The sequence below is a fragment of the Megachile rotundata genome, chromosome 5 (genome assembly GCF_050947335.1).
Source record: "Megachile rotundata isolate GNS110a chromosome 5, iyMegRotu1, whole genome shotgun sequence".
Taxonomy (NCBI): Eukaryota; Metazoa; Arthropoda; class Insecta; order Hymenoptera; family Megachilidae; genus Megachile; species Megachile rotundata.
Window position 1 is genome coordinate 8,283,510 of NC_134987.1, and position 21,631 is coordinate 8,305,140.

At 38.9% G+C, this 21,631-nt stretch overlaps 1 protein-coding gene across 4 annotated transcripts in view; it reads left to right on the forward strand.

Moving 5' to 3' along the window:
• The window catches only part of tsl (membrane-attack complex domain containing protein torso-like), a 137,851-nt gene that overhangs the window by 78,938 nt on the left and 37,282 nt on the right, over window positions 1–21,631 (forward strand). For all 4 annotated transcript variants that reach the window (XM_076531801.1, XM_076531802.1, XM_076531800.1 and 1 more), the window contains exon 4: window positions 17,014–17,083. The gene's annotated coding sequence lies outside the window, so the exon portion shown is untranslated. The remainder of the gene's footprint in view (window positions 1–17,013; window positions 17,084–21,631) is intronic.

A 21,631-nucleotide genomic window follows, 5' to 3' on the forward strand; every position in this document is an offset into this window, starting at 1 on the left:
TATTTTTTTACAATTATGTGAATATTAACATATACCTACATATGTATGTATTGTGTTATTATTGCGATTCTACTTTATTGAAATAAAATAGTTTAAGAAATATTGGTGTCCAAAAATGGTAAGTCATCACCGTTACTGTGACAATAAAGCAATTTGGAAAAATTACGGTTGAACGAATAGCTAGTTTTACTACCATTTCAGCGTACATACTTCATATAGTATTATATATTGTATATAGTGTATTATACTTAAATAATTTTTCCTTCAACTTTTTTCTATTTTTGTTAAATAAATTAATTAAAATTGCATATAAAAATGTACGTCAAATTATGGATCATTGTCAGCCATTAGATTTAAAAAACAAAGCATATTGATATAATATAATTTCGGAGAATATACTTTTCATAATACGACTGAATCGCTATACGTCAGAGTGAAAAAAAAATATATATGTTCAGCAATCGGCTTCAAACAAAAAAGAGGGGATAAAAATTTGCATGTTACGAATCACAAAACTGATGCTTCTTACGAATCAATACTGTATAACAAAATCATTCACGAAGTTTTAAACTCGTAAAAAAAGATTAAAGATTAAATTATCGATCATATTTAAACATTAATTGTTAGATAAATATTTATAATAACAAATTAAAACCTGTTCCAAAATGAAGGTTACATTTGACTGAAAAGTTTGCATATAATAAAACTGTATCCAATTTTTTCAAAATATTTTTAATATATAACCGCCACGTTTTGGACAAATGTTACGGAACAGAAGCGCGTCATGAAGTCCTTCAGTTTCATTCATCAACATCGCTTTATGATTGCATAAATGAAGAAAAAAATGTTGATATATTCTTTCTCATATATTTAACTAACTCAAACACCAGCAATTCTACCCTTAATGCAAATTATTTAAAATTCTTATGTTCGCCTTTTCGAAGCAAATACTCCACTGCGCCCCGCCCGCATTGTTACCAATCATATATAGCTTTTGACTGATTATTAATTTTTACTCTTACGACAAAGATCTTTTTCACATTTACGAATACCATACTCTATATATATAATGGCGCAGTAAACCCCATGTAATTTTTTGAACAGTCGGTAAGAATGAACCCCTTGAGATATAAACGAAAGTAAACGTGGTACAAATCTTTACAAACGAATAGGAAGCAGCACGCCGAAGAACAGTTGGAAAATCTTAGAAAATTGCGGAGTGCCTCCTTGCGGATTTTTTCAGAAATCGGTACCCACGAACCCCTTCAGGTATAAACGCAAGTGAAGATGGTACAAACCTCTACAAACGAATGCATAGAAGCAACCCCGAAAAACATTTGAAAAATCTTAGAAAACTGCAGAGTGCCCCCTAGCGGATTTTTTCAGAAGTCGGTACCCACGAACCCCTTGAGGTGCAAACGCAAGTGAAGATGGTACAATCCTCTAGAAGCGAAAACATAGCAGCACCCCCAAGAACATTTGAAAAATCTTAGAAAACTGCAGAGTGCCCCCTAGCGGATTTTTTCAGAAGTCGGTACCCACGAACCCCTTGAGGTACAAACGCAAGTGAAGATGGTACAAACCTCTAGAAGCGAAAACATAGCAGCACCCCCAAGAACATTTGAAAAATCTTAGAAAACTGCAGAGTGCCCCCTAGCGGATTTTTTCAGAAGTCGGTACCCACGAACCCCTTGAGGTACAAACGCAAGTGAAGATGGTACAACCCTCTAGAAGCGAAAACATAGCAGCACCCCCAAGAACATTTGAAAAATCTTAGAAAACGACAGAGTGCCCCCTAGCGGACTTTTTCAGAAGTAGGTACCCACGAACCCCTTGAGGTACAAACGCAAGTGAAGATGGTACAAACCACTACAAGCGAATACGTAGTAGCAACCCCGAAAAACATTCGAAAAATCTTAGAAAACTGCAGAGTGCCCCCTAGCGGAGTTTTTCAGAAGTAGGTACCCACGAACCCCTTCAGATACAAATGCAAGTGAAAATGGTATACGCCTGTACAGGCGAAAAGGAAACAACATCCCTAAGGAGATTAAACAAATTCTCAGAATTGAAGAAGTTACCTCTAGGGGATTTTTTTCAAAACGCGGTACAAACGAACCCTTTGAGGTACAAACGAAAGTAAAGGTGGTACAAACCTCTAGAGACGAATAGGAAACAGCACCCCCAACAAGATTTGAAAAATTCCAAAAATTGACGAAGTTACCTCTAGGGGATTTTTTTCAAAACGCGGTACAAACGAACCCTTTGAGGTACAAACGAAAGTAAAGGTGGTACAAACCTCTAGAGACGAATAGGAAACAGCACCCCCAAGAAGATTTGAAAAATTCCCAAAATTGACGAAGTTACCTCTAGGGGAATTTTTTTCAAAAGGCGGTACAAACGAACCCTTTGAGGTACAAACGAAAGTAAAGGTGGTACAAACCTCTAGAGACGAATAGGAAACAGCACCCCCAACAAGATTTGAAAAATTCCAAAAATTGACGAAGTTACCTCTAGGGGATTTTTTTCAAAAGGCGGTACAAACGAACCCTTTGAGGTACAAACGAAAGTAAAGGTGGTACAAACCTCTAGAGACGAATAGGAAACAGCACCCCCAACAAGATTTGAAAAATTCCAAAAATTGACGAAGTTACCTCTAGGGGATTTTTTTCAAAACGCGGTACAAACGAACCCTTTGAGGTACAAACGAAAGTAAAGGTGGTACAAACCTCTAGAGACGAATAGGAAACAGCACCCCCAACAAGATTTGAAAAATTCCAAAAATTGACGAAGTTACCTCTAGGGGATTTTTTTCAAAACGCGGTACAAACGAACCCTTTGAGGTACAAACGAAAGTAAAGGTGGTACAAACCTCTGGAGACGAAGAGGAAACAGCACCCCCAAGAAGATTTGAAAAATTCCAAAAATTGACGAAGTTACCTCTAGGGGATTTTTTTCAAAACGCGGTACAAACGAACCCTTTGAGGTACAAACGAAAGTAAAGGTGGTACAAACCTCTAGAGACGAAGAGGAAACAGCACCCCCAAGAAGATTTGAAAAATTCCCAAAATTGACGAAGTTACCTCTAGGGGATTTTTTTCAAAACGCGGTACAAACGAACCCTTTGAGGTACAAACGAAAGTAAAGGTGGTACAAACCTCTAGAGACGAATAGGAAACAGCACCCCCAAGAAGATTTGAAAAATTCCCAAAATTGACGAAGTTACCTCTAGGGGAATTTTTTTCAAAAGGCGGTACAAACGAACCCTTTGAGGTACAAACGAAAGTAAAGGTGGTACAAACCTCTAGAGACGAATAGGAAACAGCACCCCCAACAAGATTTGAAAAATTCCAAAAATTGACGAAGTTACCTCTAGGGGATTTTTTTCAAAACGCGGTACAAACGAACCCTTTGAGGTACAAACGAAAGTAAAGGTGGTACAAACCTCTAGAGACGAATAGGAAACAGCACCCCCAACAAGATTTGAAAAATTCCAAAAATTGACGAAGTTACCTCTAGGGGATTTTTTTCAAAACGCGGTACAAACGAACCCTTTGAGGTACAAACGAAAGTAAAGGTGGTACAAACCTCTAGAGACGAATAGGAAACAGCACCCCCAACAAGATTTGAAAAATTCCAAAAATTGACGAAGTTACCTCTAGGGGAATTTTTTTCAAAAGGCGGTACAAACGAACCCTTTGAGGTACAAACGAAAGTAAAGGTGGTACAAACCTCTAGAGACGAATAGGAAACAGCACCCCCAACAAGATTTGAAAAATTCCAAAAATTGACGAAGTTACCTCTAGGGGATTTTTTTCAAAACGCGGTACAAACGAACCCTTTGAGGTACAAACGAAAGTAAAGGTGGTACAAACCTCTAGAGACGAATAGGAAACAGCACCCCCAAGAAGATTTGAAAAATTCCCAAAATTGACGAAGTTACCTCTAGGGGAATTTTTTTCAAAAGGCGGTACAAACGAACCCTTTGAGGTACAAACGAAAGTAAAGGTGGTACAAACCTCTAGAGACGAATAGGAAACAGCACCCCCAACAAGATTTGAAAAATTCCAAAAATTGACGAAGTTACCTCTAGGGGATTTTTTTCAAAACGCGGTACAAACGAACCCTTTGAGGTACAAACGAAAGTAAAGGTGGTACAAACCTCTAGAGACGAATAGGAAACAGCACCCCCAACAAGATTTGAAAAATTCCAAAAATTGACGAAGTTACCTCTAGGGGATTTTTTTCAAAACGCGGTACAAACGAACCCTTTGAGGTACAAACGAAAGTAAAGGTGGTACAAACCTCTAGAGACGAATAGGAAACAGCACCCCCAACAAGATTTGAAAAATTCCAAAAATTGACGAAGTTACCTCTAGGGGAATTTTTTTCAAAAGGCGGTACAAACGAACCCTTTGAGGTACAAACGAAAGTAAAGGTGGTACAAACCTCTAGAGACGAATAGGAAACAGCACCCCCAACAAGATTTGAAAAATTCCAAAAATTGACGAAGTTACCTCTAGGGGATTTTTTTCAAAACGCGGTACAAACGAACCCTTTGAGGTACAAACGAAAGTAAAGGTGGTACAAACCTCTAGAGACGAATAGGAAACAGCACCCCCAAGAAGATTTGAAAAATTCCCAAAATTGACGAAGTTACCTCTAGGGGAATTTTTTTCAAAAGGCGGTACAAACGAACCCTTTGAGGTACAAACGAAAGTAAAGGTGGTACAAACCTCTAGAGACGAATAGGAAACAGCACCCCCAACAAGATTTGAAAAATTCCAAAAATTGACGAAGTTACCTCTAGGGGATTTTTTTCAAAACGCGGTACAAACGAACCCTTTGAGGTACAAACGAAAGTAAAGGTGGTACAAACCTCTAGAGACGAATAGGAAACAGCACCCCCAAGAAGATTTGAAAAATTCCCAAAATTGACGAAGTTACCTCTAGGGGAATTTTTTTCAAAAGGCGGTACAAACGAACCCTTTGAGGTACAAACGAAAGTAAAGGTGGTACAAACCTCTAGAGACGAATAGGAAACAGCACCCCCAACAAGATTTGAAAAATTCCAAAAATTGACGAAGTTACCTCTAGGGGATTTTTTTCAAAACGCGGTACAAACGAACCCTTTGAGGTACAAACGAAAGTAAAGGTGGTACAAACCTCTAGAGACGAATAGGAAACAGCACCCCCAACAAGATTTGAAAAATTCCAAAAATTGACGAAGTTACCTCTAGGGGATTTTTTTCAAAACGCGGTACAAACGAACCCTTTGAGGTACAAACGAAAGTAAAGGTGGTACAAACCTCTAGAGACGAATAGGAAACAGCACCCCCAACAAGATTTGAAAAATTCCAAAAATTGACGAAGTTACCTCTAGGGGAATTTTTTTCAAAAGGCGGTACAAACGAACCCTTTGAGGTACAAACGAAAGTAAAGGTGGTACAAACCTCTAGAGACGAATAGGAAACAGCACCCCCAACAAGATTTGAAAAATTCCAAAAATTGACGAAGTTACCTCTAGGGGATTTTTTTCAAAACGCGGTACAAACGAACCCTTTGAGGTACAAACGAAAGTAAAGGTGGTACAAACCTCTAGAGACGAATAGGAAACAGCACCCCCAAGAAGATTTGAAAAATTCCCAAAATTGACGAAGTTACCTCTAGGGGAATTTTTTTCAAAAGGCGGTACAAACGAACCCTTTGAGGTACAAACGAAAGTAAAGGTGGTACAAACCTCTAGAGACGAATAGGAAACAGCACCCCCAACAAGATTTGAAAAATTCCAAAAATTGACGAAGTTACCTCTAGGGGATTTTTTTCAAAACGCGGTACAAACGAACCCTTTGAGGTACAAACGAAAGTAAAGGTGGTACAAACCTCTAGAGACGAATAGGAAACAGCACCCCCAACAAGATTTGAAAAATTCCAAAAATTGACGAAGTTACCTCTAGGGGATTTTTTTCAAAACGCGGTACAAACGAACCCTTTGAGGTACAAACGAAAGTAAAGGTGGTACAAACCTCTAGAGACGAATAGGAAACAGCACCCCCAAGAAGATTTGAAAAATTCCCAAAATTGACGAAGTTACCTCTAGGGGAATTTTTTTCAAAAGGCGGTACAAACGAACCCTTTGAGGTACAAACGAAAGTAAAGGTGGTACAAACCTCTAGAGACGAATAGGAAACAGCACCCCCAACAAGATTTGAAAAATTCCAAAAATTGACGAAGTTACCTCTAGGGGATTTTTTTCAAAACGCGGTACAAACGAACCCTTTGAGGTACAAACGAATGTGAGGGTGGTACAAACGGGTACAAACGACTAGGAATCAGCACCCGCAAGAAGATTTGGAATATCTCAAAAAATGGCGAAGTTACCCCTTGGACGTACTTTCAAAACGCGGTATAAACGCACCCCTTGGGGTACAAACGAAAGTGAGGGTGGTACAAACCTCTACGGACGTCCCTTTTTATGATGGCTTTGAAAGAATTAAAAAATGTTAAAGTGGGGTGCTGGGGTATTTTTCACCCCCTAGTAACTTTTCACCCCTTGGGGTACAAACGAAAACAAAGGTGGTACAAACGGGTACAAACGATGCTAAATACGATGCAATTGAAAGAAATAAAATTTTTGAAAGTCGGGTGCCAGGTTCAGGTAGGTTGAATGAAGGTATGTATACAATGTACGTTGTCGGAAAGAATACGAAAGGAGCTCCTCGAAAACGCATTTCAGAGCAAATAAACGCGTGTTCGAGCGACGGGTGTTCTTTTTCAGCCAAGTACAAGTGTAAGGAGCCAGAATAAGGCACGTTTATTTCTCGTTCCCGTTTAATTGCTTTGTGTACAGGCTGCGTTATTTCGTAGAATATCGTGCATACGAATATGCGTCTCAATGAATATATATTAAATATTTTTAATAACCGATATTAACAACCCAAGGAAATTTTACTGGCGTAAATATCTGTAATTACGGTTCCTTAAAATATTGACTTTTCCTTGGGGAAACATTCTGTATAGTAGAGCTGGCAGCTCGAAGGAGTTCGATTATCTCGAAAAACTCGAGATTCGAGATTAGCCGGCTTCTCTGTGATCCTCGGGGAGCTGCCTAATTGCTTCTCGGTATACTTGTACAGGCCCTCCCTTTTCAACGCCTCTTCGAAACCTTGAATTTTCGTCCCCAAAGGCGGGCGACTCTTTAAAAATAGCCGCGATCGCTTCCTTCTATTCGTGCCCTTTTTTACCAAGAGAGAAAAGCCTTTCGGCTTATCGCGTCGACTAGTCCCTTAATTAATGCTTCGGGAACTTGGCCCTGTTTGCGATTCATTTAACGTAACAGGCCAGTTCGTCGACATCTTTCGGTACTGTCCAAACTTTCGAACTTAAAATATCACGACACTACGAGAACATAATTTTTTTTATTAAACATAATTTTCCTCTTTAACGTTTATCGTTGGCAAACATTGTCACGTGTTATATTATAGTGTATCGCGTTGTCTCGCGTTATATTGCCATACGTCCTATTTTCTATACTTTATGTTACCGCGTGTTTTACTGTCGCATGTCGTACTATAATACATTGTTTTATTACGTATCGTGTTGCCTCGCGTTATAATGCCGTGTACCATATTATTACTCGTCATATATTTCTATGCATTACATTGCTGCATGTTATATCACCACGTGTTGTATTATTACGTATTACTACACATTTACCATCACACACTTTATGTCGCCACCCTCTATATCAATTAAGCGATTTCTCCTTGACTCAATCTTTTATGCATCATGATGTCTAACATGAAACTTGTTGACCCATTATATTGCTAACTCGTACGATTGTTCGCGCCTATCCACTAATGGCAATATATAACGAGTAGTTCAATGCGGTGAATTTGTTTAAATAGATGAATCAAGCCCGTAGGTTTTATCCTCGACCACATCCATGACACTCTTCTCTTATTCACACCTGTCCTTCACGCATCCGACCCACATTCTCTCCCACGCTGGTCCAAATTCGCGCGCTCGTCAATCGTCCGCTTGCGCCCCGTGCAAGCTGTTTCCTCGAGTGTTCTGTGCTTGTCATGCTCCAAATCCTGCTGTACGCTCAACTTGTTCCATCCCAAACTGTTGTGGATTCTACTACCACACGGATTTAGACACATCGCAGTAGACAAACAAAAGGGTGAAAAAGGTATCCGTGTGGATAACAGCCGATCCATCTACTGAATGTAAATCAACGGATTCCTACATCGAGTTAAAGTTTACCGATGCAACCGAAATACTGCTCGATACTGATACCGGAGTTTCCTGCATCACTAAGTCACTCTTCTTAATCAGGTCTTTTATCAATGAGAGTTTGTTAGAATTTGGGTTATTAAAATTTCATTCATAGAATGCTGCATCGTACAAATTTTAAGATTTACAGATCTTATATTTTCAAACTTAACAAATTACTAAATTTCCCAAGTCTCAGGCTTCAAGAGTTTACGTCTCTAAATTCTAAAACTTCCACACCCCCATATTTGCAGCTTCCCCACTTCCTCAAAACTCAAATTAGCAAATCACCCCTTTTCTCAAATCTCCAATTCTAAAATTCTCAAATCTAATCCCTAAATTTCCAAACACGAAGACCCCAAATCTTGTACAAAATTCTCGGTGAAAGTAGACACTGTACCCGTTGTTTCGATTTGCTTGATTAATTCTTGGCTCTCGAAATCTGTTCCTTAGGGGCTCTAAACCAATCGGCTTATTGAACGATGATCGTTCGTTTTCAAACTACCTAACCGTCGATAATCTGCTTTATATTCAACAGTCGTTAGACTCCTGAACTTCGTCAACGTTTAATCTGACCTCTGGTTATTATTCATGGTGTGGAATGGGCTTTTGCTGTTCACGCGATAAGCTGTACATTTTTTAACGAGATTCATCCTCCAGGGCCTTTGTCGTACCAGATTCAGCTGCTGAAACTACTGTTCGGTTCTCTCCTTCAAGGAAATCGTATCTTAATCAGCGCAGTGATTAGATTGCCAGTAATTAACCGTGTCGGGACATCAAACGCTCCGAAAGACGACAAAGCTACCGTTTGTGGGATTCAAAGGATAAATGAAAAAACTTTTCACTCCCTTTTTATGCTTGTTATTTTCATGGAAATTTATTAGAAGGAAATTTGAAATTCTTTTGAGGAATTCGTTGAGAGGTTCAACTTTCAAATTAATTTTCAGCTTTTTAGATTCTGTTCCTAAGTTTCTATGTTTTAAATTCCTATATGGTCGAATTGTCATATTCCTAAATTCCCACGTCCCGTATCCCAAATTTTCACGTCTCCGAATAGCCATATTTCCAGATTTCTACATCTCCGCATTCCCATATTCGCAAATTGCTACATCCCCAAATTTCCTCATCCGCAAAGTCCCGTATCGTCGAATACCTGTATCGTGAAATTCTCATATTCCCAATTTCACATTTTCTCAATTCCTATATCGTGAAACGCTCTTATTCCCGAATTCGCATCTTCCCAAATACCTATATCATGAAATTCTCATATTCCCAAATTTTCACATCTCCGAACTCCCACATCGCCAAACTCATATCCTCAAATTCATCCCCAAACTTCTAAGTATCCATTACTCTAAATTCTCCAAAATCCCAAAATTCTGAATCTCAAATTAAAAAACGTCTCATTCATAATTTTATCGATTGGCCATGAAATTGTCCACCATGTTTGAAAGATAATTTGCGGAACAAATAAATCGTAGCAGCAGAGAATAACATCTCTCGTTCATTAGGAAGCGAGCACTCGACATTCGTGAAATTACTGCCAACTCCAGCTCCAAGAGGAAAAATAATAATCTCCCGCTTCTCCTTCGCTCCTCTCTCTTTAATCAAGACGTGCCTAATGCACTTCCGCGTGAAACGTTGCAGCCAGGAACAGGTTGTCTTTTCTCGAATGGGAAACTTATTTCGCACGAGCCACGTAATGGGGATGAAGAGAATTCGTTCCTTAAATTCACGAAAAGATGCACCGCGTGACCAGAAAGCAATTTCGTGCCGCCATTTCGGGGAAGCTCGCTTTTAGGCCAAGTAGACCCGGACACCGGAAGCTAATCTCGCTAGCGAAGCTATTCGAGAGATAAAACGGGCCAGGATTATCTCGATACCTCGCAGATTTCGACGATTGCTTCCCTTACGTGTTCGGTTTCGTTTATTGTTTCGTATACTGATTCTAGGTATTTTTTAGAAATAAATTATTTAAACAATTCTTACACTTTCGCAACATATCTTATTTTTTACATATGTTTTTTCTTTAGGAAATTGTTATTATTCCATTACTGTTATTTGTTATTAGTCTTACTACCGTTGAATAATCTGTTATCATTCCATGAACTTACTATCGTGGAATTACTTATATTGTTCCATGAATTTATTATTGCGAAATTATTTGTTATTATTCCACAAACTTATCGTGAAATTATTTGTGTTATTCCATGAATTTATTATCGTGAAGTTATTTATATTGTTCCATGAACTTATTATCTTGAAATTATTTGTTATTATTCTATGAATACGTTAGTGCAAAATTATTTGCTACCGACAAATAAGTTTTTAATTAAAGTGTATAGGAATCTGTGATTTGCATTTTAGATTAAAAGTGGGCCGTGAAATTAATAGACTTGTAAATTGTATAATATATAAGGACCATCAAAGCGTTAATCTATAATCAAGGTAACACAAGCTGGTATGTGTATAGAGTTCTTGTTCGCTGATTTAAATTGTCCGTAATGAATATTGATGACAAGTAGCCGATACCATGCATAATCAATGCGTGTTAAATAAATTTCTTCGCGTTCACATTTGAATGAACGCTCCGTCTATCTAAAGTTTAAACGGGATACTTTGTATCAGCGAAGGAGTCAAGGCCGTGACTTCAGCTATTTGCCAGCTTACAAATTCTATTAGCAGCGTTGACGCGTCCAAGTGTTTTCTAATGCTTCCTGGCTCGGTTGTTGAATTGTAGAGTACCTTTAAACCTCGTTGAAATTACAACGACGCGTTGTTGAATCCCGGAGAACAATGTTTTCCCAGCAAAATTTTCCGGGCTGATTTTAAAGTCGAATTTCGTGCAACAACACGTGTACAGGTACACAGTTTCGAGCGTACCAATCATGCCGAATAATTCTCGAAAAATGGAACTACGATGACCGAATCAATATTCCATTTTCACTTGTATCGATAGAACAACGTGTAGACACAGCGTTCTATGCAAATGTCTATTATACTGTCAATTATACGACGCATGGCGAAACAACGCTTGACCATATGACACGCGCTGCATAGCAACACAATGACGATCAAATGCTCAGTAGTTTAGCTTTAAAAATCTAATACTTATAGAATACTCTCTGGTAATATAATAACTGGTAATTCACTTATTTTTAGTTACTATGGTTAGTATTATCTGATTCACCTAAATTTTCGACTAAATTTCTAGGTTTCTACATTAGATCTCTCGGTATCCGTAAATTTCTGTGGTTCTAAGTTACATGTGAGTATTCCTAGACCAGTAAATCTCCAGATTTCCAACAACCTCCGATAGAACTCATAGATTCCGTATATCGCTGGATCCAATGTGACCACAGGTAGCATACCTAGACCCCAATTATTTCTAAACCACAAGTATTCTCAGATTGTTCGTGTTTACAGCTACAAATTCCTATATTCCTATGTCCATGTCAGATTCATCAGTAGACCCCACATCTGTTAGGACCTATGTCCCTGTAAATTCCTGCGTCGTTACTTGTTATAATTAAAGTCACTCCACATATTTGCCATAACTTTTGAAACATTCTACAATAACACAAACATGAACGACACCAAAGTTTAAAGCAAGAGCGAAAAGTAAATAATAAAAAGTAAATCAATCAGCGGTAGCAGTTTGTGGGCCGAGTACCCGTAGGAGAATGATTTGTTTGTCCGAAAGAGAGTCATAATTCGATTTGATCGTGTTCGGGGCGTGCCGCGTGTTTTTCGTCAATTAATATCGGCCGAGTTGCACGGGCGAATTGACGCATCGTCAACAATGCACACCCTCTCTGCGTACTCGTGTTCCCGTATCTCCGTTTCACGCCGCGTTGCGTATCGTCGCGGTTCGTTTGCCGACGGAAATTGAAATTTTCACGTCGATCCGCGTGTCCGAAATATTAATGGCTCCAAAAAACCGTCAGATAATACCTGGCCGTTCGGTGTGCCTTAATCAACAAGCTCTCTGTTCGTTTGCTCGAATTTTATTTCCGTTTCTCTCCGTTACGCGTTTACCCGTTCTACACCTCAGTGATTCTACGCCATTTCGGTAGCCGAACTCTCGGAGCCAACCCGCTGAAACCACGATAAAACGCACGGTTAATTCTCGATTTCGATGCCCGACCGTAATCTGCCGCGGAGAGACGCAGACAGAAAGAACTTCATTTCCTGCTCCACACCTGGAATCAGGAATTCGGTCCAGGCTAAACAAAGACGGTAATTCGACGGAGAAATCCTCCAACACGATGCAACTCCATTATGCCACGCTTTAAGAGATAATCAACCCGGAAGGCACGAGTTTCAATTCTCTACAGGATTTTTACGGGGATACGTTTATTGAGAATTAAGTAGTTGTGTTGAGCAATAGGTTGCTGCTTTATATGGTATTGATGATCGAGCGAGGTTTGTTTTGCATGAGAAATTGTGTAGAGGAGAGATTCACATTTCTTGTTCTTGAGGGTGAATTTGATGCTTTTATACTTGTAAAGTTACAAAATTTATAAACTCTCAGATTCCACAAATTTCAAGCTTGAAATCTTCAAGTCTCCAAGTTTCCACATTCTCATATCAAGTCCTCGAAATCTTTAAATTTTAATACAATTGCTAAATTTTCAAACCCCCAAGTCTCTAAGTTTATCAAAAATCAGATAAAATTTCGACCTACATCTCCAAGTCCACACTCAGTTTCTATATTATCTCCAACATATAAATCCAACGTATAAACCTAAATTTTCAAACCCCCAAGTCTCTAAGTTTATCAAAAATCAGATAAAATTTCGACCTACATCTCCAAGTCCACACTCAGTTTCTATATTATCCCCAACATATAAATCCAACGTATAAAGACCTTCACCAAAAAGTCTTTAAAACCACCACCCCAATTACCCCAATTTTGCATTTAACAACCCAGTGCCGCATGAAAGCGCCATAAAATCCTCGATCACCATCGATACCAATTTCTTTTTCCATTCGAGTCTTGCTACGATCGCAAATATTTTGATTGGTGCTGGAATAACATAGCCGGGTGGTCCGCCTTGCAAATTGTCTTCATAAACGTACTCCGAAATAGCTTGGTTTCGTTTATAACAAACATTCCAACGCACGTAACGACACCGTACCGCTGTCTCTCCTCTTTCGAAACGCGGTTAAAAGAAAAAGTACGAAACGAGACTGTGCAAGATGTGCCAAAAGAGGAATACGAGAGTCGACCGTGATTCCGTAGCGTGATATCCAGCTAACGGAAGAACACGAGTTCCGTTTCTAATCCCAGCGTAACAAGCAGAATATCTTGCAGCTTCGCTCGGCTTTCAGAGTTCCGAAAGTTGCATCGCTATTTTCATATGTACGTGTTTGCTCGTGATTATGCTCGTGTCTGTTACTTTGCGTGCACTGCGTGTCACTGAGCTTTTGCTTCATTTTTCTGCTACTGTGTACTGTAGTCGAATGTAGGAAGCGAATTTTGTATTATTAGTGCAGTCGTGTATAATGCTATTGTTGGTTATTAATTTGGTTAATGTTGGTCAGAAGTTTATGAATGTTAGAATAATTTGTTTATTTTGAGATTGGTAGGTTTTTTGATTTTTCAAGTTTAAAATCTGGGGATTTTGGATATATCAAGTCTTTATGAGTGTGGATTCTCAAACTTAAAAATTTTCATTTCACTATGATCATAGCTATAAATTTTCAAATTGATCAATTTTCAAGTCTTCAATTGTTCAAGTCCTGAATTCTCTAATCCCCAAATTTTTAAATCCTGAATTCTTGAATTCCTAAATCTTCATATCACCGAATCCTGAAACACCCAAATTCTGTAGCCTCGAATCCTTAAATCCCCAAATTCTGAAGCACCGAATTCTCAAATCTTCAAATTCTCAAGCACTGAATTCTCAAACCCCAAATTCTGAAGTACCCAATTCTCACACCCCAAATTCTCAAGTCTCGAATGCTCAAACCCCAAATTCTCAAGCACTGAATTCTCAAATCTGTAAATTCTCAAGCACCGAATTCTCAAATCCTCAAATTTTCAAGCACCGAATTCTGAAATCTCTAAATTCTGAAGCACCGAATTCTCAAACCCCAAATTCTCAAGCACCGAATTCTCAAACCCCAGATTCTCAAATCCCCAAATTCTAAAGTACCCAATTCTCACACCCCCAATTCTCAAGTCCCGAATGCTCAAACCCCAAATTCTCAAGCACCGAATTCTCAAACCCCAGATTCTCAAATCCCCAAATTCTGAAGTACCCAATTCTCACACCCCCAATTCTCAAGTCCCGAATGCTCAAACCCCAAATTCTCAAGCACTGAATTCTCAAATCTCTAAATTCTCAAGCACCGAATTCTCAAATCCCCAAATTCTCAAATCTCCTAATTCTCAAGCACCGAATTCTCAAACCCTAAATTCTCAGGTCCCGAATCCTCAAATCCCCACATTCCCAAATCCCCAAATTCTCAAACCCCAAAATTCCCTAATCTAAAATTTTCACACAGTCAAACCCACCTCCCACATCTCTAAACCCCCAAATTTCCAATTCCAAAATCCCCAAATTGCATTATCCCGCCTCACATATAGAGACAATATAGCACCGCGATATATTGCCATAAATTATATGGCCGCATTGTTCAGCGAAGCACGAGATCGCATCTCTATTCACGTTGCATGCGTACACAATATGTTGCCAGGCTGTTAGATCCCCACTCATTATATCGCCACGCATTATATTGTCACGTCCGCTGTCATATTCCGCGTAGATGTCTTAACCGAAACACGAGGATGATAACGTCGCTCACGAAAGCAGCGGGGTTGCAGCAAGCAGGCGCTCTGTAGCTGCCGGGTGGGCCGGCGATATAACATGGAGAGAGACAGCGAGCTCCGAGCGAAAGGATGGCGGGCAAAGTGCACGTATCGGACAGTGATAGAACGAGGGTGGGAAAAGAGGAACTAAGAGAGGGAGAGAGAGAGCACAGACGAGCGAATGTTACGATCGATCGGCACTCACCGAGCAGTAGGGGTTCTCCTATACAGGGTGACCCTAAAATTAAACCGACGTTGTCACTGCTTCGCCATAATCGTAAATTCACGTTCCTGATATTTCTTATATATGTTTCATGATTTACACGGTACTTTATTTACGTGATTTCGCTTTTATACGGCTTCTAACAATAGCTTCATACGCGTCAAAATGGCGCGTTAGATTCTTTACATCACAGAAATTTTGCTTTTAGTGAGACGAATATAAATTAACTTATATTTCATCCCTTATTCTTATTAAAGTAACTGTACGCTTTTACATCACTAGCATCATCTCTTTGCGATGTTTCCATTTATAATTCTTGATATATCACTCTAAAAGTGATGTCACGCAAAGGTTTCCTTTTGATGTGTTTCTTCAAAATCCGAAGGCGTGACTTAAAGTCTGACTCTCAGATGCAGATATGAAACTATGTCATAAAATGCTTCATCATCCCTTTGCAGTATTATAACTTTCTCAGCAATTGTGTCTGTTACAACTAATTATCTGCAGGAGTATTCAGTTCAAGCATTATGCTCCTTTAATGATCCTCGAAGTGCAACTGAATTCAGAATTACAGTGATCCATGTTTGTCACATTTGAAGCATAAATTATGGAAGGGTGCAGCTAAATGTTGAACTACCGAAGTGAAAATATCAATCTGTGCCAGAAAATGTTTTGTTAACCCCGCGTCTTATGATTTTCTTAGCGACGTCTAATAAAGTTCCGCTGCCACGTTAATATTAGACGTACTTCGTCTTTAATGAATCTCCATTATTCAAGTTGAAATTAGAACCAGAGTTATAGTTTATCAGCGATCAGGTTATCATATTTAGACTACAGGTTGTGTCACGACTAGATATTTTAAGTCAAGGAGTTAGGGGATTATAGCTTCTAAAAGATTTACCTGCCGGAATCAAGTGACAGTTGCTAACTCGTTTCAACTTCTGTCTTTGAGATTTAGTTATAATCTTGTAAGAGCAAATCGGATCAACTGAAATTACGAATATTCTGCTCGTTTAAACTGTCAAACTGATTTTTTATATTAAATCATTGTTAGCGGGCTTTTGTTGAAATGTCAGAAGCGAATGTAAGGTCTTTAGGGTTGATGTGGAGACTGAGATGGGGGTTTAGAGATATGGTGGGCTACAAATTTGAGGACCTAGGAATTTGGAGATATAGGGACTTGTGTGATAGTAGTCGGGGAATGTAGAAATTTAGGGGGGTAGAAATATGTACGTCTAGAAATTTGGAGACGTAGAAATTTATCATAGGTATTTAGGGATTTTGGGATTTGGGATATATGGACTTAGAGACGTAGTAGTTTGCCACCGAAATTTGAGTAATTGCAATTGTTACAATCTAGAGGGTTGAGAGTATAGAAATTTGCTAAATTTTAGAATCGTCGTGGATATTTAAAAATACAAAAAATGTCGTCCTTGTTCACAAACTTAAAAATTTGAAAACTAGAAAAGATACCGATTTAGTAATCTATAAATATAAGTGATCCAGAAACCTACGTCGCAGCCGAGCTCGTTGATTTTTATCTAGATTTATGTACCAGTTCATGCTTCACCCTCGACTCGTTTATTTTCAATCTAAAAGCAAGTATGCATCATTCGACGGTAGTTTTATCGCTAATCGATAAACTCTTTTCTTTTTGACTTTTATTTAATATTTAACCCACATTTCCTTTTTGTTTCAGGTACGTAGAAGTTCTTTCGAAATCTTCAGCCACTATAACGGAATTTCGTGATCAAACTTTCAGGACATAGGTTCGTACGAACTTTTTCCCCAACTTGACCCAATTAACAGGCCGTGCCAGTTTTATCAGAATTTTTACGAACACCCTGTATAGACAAGTTCTTCTGCACCCTGCACCACCACCGCACCCGCACCCCTTCTTTCACCCTGCTCCCTCTTTCGACTCCTCCCCATAGCGTTCTTCTTGCGTGTAGCTCGCCGTTGTATTTCTTTTTCTCCGTTACGTATATATACGACGGCTCTTTGCCCTGCGAAGTCCGAGAAGTACTGTGACGAACGACGGACATAAGCAAGAGCAGCTGTTCCCAACAGACGTCTGCTTTTCTCTTTCGATGTGCCCCTGCTGCATCGTACGATCGCTTGCGGTGTCCCCATTTTCTTCCCTTGGACGAAACATCGTTCATCGCATTGGTCAAAGAGTCGTAACGAAAACGCGATGAAAAGACACCCTTGGACCCGGATCGAAAATTGGCGAGCGTTCGACGATTAGCTGCTAGAACGATGGTTGCGTGTACGTTGAAGTAGAAGGCGATCGATTAGGATTTATCCTTTAAGCCTAGTTTACATTGGTCGAGTACCTGGCGTTAGTACGTTGGAGTGGCAGGAGAAGGTTCGCAGTAGAATTGCTTTACCGCGGTAGTAGAATTACCCATTGTACACTGCCAAGAGGTAGCTTAAGGCATAGTTTACATTTGTAGAGTACTTAGTTTTAGCGTGTAGAGGTAGTGGAGTAGCGAATGGTAGAATTACTATGGTATACTACTTTATTGGAGCTATCGGTATTTTTAATAATGGCGATAATTATTCAACGAGAATAACGTTACCTACTTTCAATTACGCTTAAAGTAACTTCATATTCTAATTTGTTAATCTGGCCTAATCTGTCCTCATGTATTGTAAGTACCTCACCTGAACTTAATCTGGCTCAGTAAGCAAACCTAGCCTGATGATGTAACCTACCCTTGTATGACTTTGCTTAATCTAGCCTAACCTCATATAATTTAGCTTGATCTAACCTAACATACTATAATTTAGCTTAATCTAACCTAACCTACTATAATTTAGCTTAATCTAACCTAACCTTCCACAGTTTAGCTTAATCTAACCTAACCTACTATAATTTGACTTGATATAGCCTAACCCAATATAATTTACCTTGATCCAACCTAACCCTATATAACTTTGCTTAATCTAACTTAACCCAATATAATTTAGCTCCTACCTAATTTAATCTAACCTAATAAGTCTTAATGGACCCTACCTAATGAATCTACCCTAGTCTAACCACCTATACCCAACTCAGAAACCCAAGCTGATCAGAATGCAATTTATAATCGATGATCACTTACACGAAATAATTTCAATTAAATTTTCGAGGGTAAATATCGACATTTATTTGAAATATACGTTTCGTTCAGCGATCAATAAATACGTGGCAATTACACAAGGGAAGACGATACGAAAAAAAAAAATTGTTCACGGTGAAAAGCTGAAAGCGTCGGTGAACTAATTCGTCCGGGCAGCAGGGAATTACGAAATTCTGCGGTTTTTGCTGTTTTCTCGGTGGCCTGTGATCGAACGGGACGCGTAATTTATTGGCGAGTGTATCTGGGGCGGTTTTTGGTTCAACCTTCGAGCTGCGGATTAATTTTGTATAAACGCACCAGTGAAATGTTTGATATGTAGCCGAATGGAGGATCGAGTGCGCTCTGTTTAAAGAATGAAATATAGATTACGTATTTGCGATGAAATTCTAAATTGCGGAATAATAATAAAAATGTGCTCGATGGAGGATGAAACTGACCCACATTTTTATTCGGTTTTATATTTCACCGAAAATTTCTTCTGTTGACTTTTCCGAAAATTTCACTTTGCGTTTATGTCATTATAACTTATCAAGTTAAATCGAATTAAGTTAGGTTACATTAGCTCATTAAGGGTTAAGATAGATTGGCTCATTAGGGGTAGGTTGAGATAGGTTAGGTCCTTCGTTAGAGTTGGGTTAGGTTATTATATTAGGTTAAGGTAGCTTATGTTAGGATTACATCAAGATATGTTAAATTATGTTATGGTTTCGGTAAGATTACCCTAGTGTTAAGTACAGTTAGGTTGTATTTACATAATTATATTAATATGCTAGACTATATTATGTCAAAATCATGTTAGACCAAATTAAATTACATCGACCCAAAGTATCAAGCTAGTTCAGATAAAATTCAATAGCTTCGTATTAAATTGATAAGTTTAATTACCTTAAACGAAATTGTTAGTCCGCAATAAAAGTGTGCAAATTTAACCTCCCGTTAAGTGGTAACCGTCGCCAGCGAATTGAACGCGTAAATTAAATTACAAATTGCTCGAAATCACGATCGCAAATTACCCTCAGACGTAAAAGGTTAATTCGATTTCTAACAGCTCGACGAACGCAGAACTTCAAGGGCGCATAAAACGCATTTATCGTTCATCAGGTAAGAAGTTTGCGAGTGTTCCGTGCAACGGTGCAATCTACTTTTTGTTTTCTTTCTTACATGCGTCAACACGAACCGTTTACACTTGCCGCGTTCTCTGCTACGTCATCGAGTATGCACTTGGCCGGCGAATAACGGGAATCGATAGCTTCTCTAAGTAATGTAACATTGTTCCATGTTACATACCACAGGTGTGCTGCCACTGAATGATTCTGAATCACAGGTAGATACTTTCACACGGACCGTATCGTAAATGCGAAACCTTGCACGAACATGCATTCTTTAACACTTTCACTGACGTATGTTGCATTGTGATGCGTCAATTGTCCTGATAATATTTGACAAAAATTACTCGTATTAGCGGGTGAACGTCACTGTGACGTTCTTCTGTTCTTTCAAGCTGTTCAACCCTGTTACACTTATATTTAGTTAACTTGTTTGATTTTTGATAGTTTGGTACATGCCAAGATTTCCATAGATAAAAATTCTCATAGCTTCACATCGAATATTTAAATATATATATAATTCTTGTATACTTAAGTTATTCCCTAGTTCCGAGGTATTCCAATTCTCAAGCATTAACACTAAAACTACCAAACCGGTCAAATGACCGCTCCACAAGTTTCTTATTATAAGATACACATTTTGTTAAGGTACATTCCTTGAAATCAGCATTGATTTTCATTAGAACAAAGAATAAATGTGAGTACTAATTTATGTTTCGTCGTTTGTTTATGTTTTAACTTAATTTTTAATTTCAAATTAAGTACACATTATATGTCGGTAGGTTTAAAGTTAAAACTTGAATTTACAAAATTACGAATCGGAACGAATACATCACCCCGTATCACAACCATACATTCCCGAGATCCGACGTCGCACATACGTCATCCGAACGTATCGCATCGGCAATAGGATGAAGACAAAAGAAGGCGCAGATAAATACGAATCGCGGAAGTGGAGTGCATGGTAAATGATAGAGCGCGAGGAATCCGCGTTCGGCTAGCACGGCTAAGGAAGACGTATGTAATGGCTTCTTAGAGTGTCCGTTGACACTGGATTCGCCGAGATTGTACGAAATCTCCTCTCCGTGGCACTTTGGATTTCCGTAGTCGTATCAGGAGCTTAGAACGTAATCCATTTACACTTTATTGGGGCACGATGTGGCCTTTGGTCGAACGTATTTCTACCGCCATCCCCGTACAGCGGCTCGAAACGAGGGAGCGTTGTTTGTTCCTTATTATCTCGTGAAATACTGCCCTCTGAAACTTCGTTATACCACGATACGTCCAGCCATCGACGAAATTATGGCCTCCTGTTTGCTCACCTTTCTTTCGCCGCTCCTCACGAAATTGTCCAGAGGTGTATGCTCAGCTTTATTAACCCTTTATCAGCCAACTCTGTATCTTAGTTTACCTGTGTACCTACAGATATTGTGTATCCACTTTTTTTATTTAACTGCCTCGCTATAAGAGCGATAAGAGAAACGTGTATCACGTGTGTCGATATTTAATTGTGAGCAGTAATTTTTATATTGTGTAACTCTGTTTTCAACGAGGTGTTGTTTAAACGTGCCCAGTTATTCATTTAATCCCGTTTTTCAATTATTTTACGATCAAACTGGAGCTTTCAATATATGTTTAAAAAGTGTACCACAAAGTGTACGAACAATGAAAAAGTTTTACAGCTAACAAACGAATAGTCAATGAACACATCGTACGAGAGGTAATTCAGTATAAAAATACGATATCGAGTCGCATTCAATGGAGGGTTTTATTTGAGCGATATCTGTTGTCAGCGAAGAACGCAACAGTGTAAAGCGATGGACATTATAGAAGTTTTGCAGAAACATAGACGTGCAGTGTGTAGAATATTTATGTGTACAGCTACGTCCGTTTAAATTGTACGTTTCATTCGCAGACACGAAGCGCTCGCTTTCGAAGTTTAAACAAACTTCGATCCCAGACAAACAATGAAATTCAACGGACACATCGATGGTAAATATTTTATCGTATTCACGCTTCGATTGTTTCGCCGTAAGAATCGCCACCGGGTCGAACAGGGTCAAACTGAACGTAACTCGATGTAAAA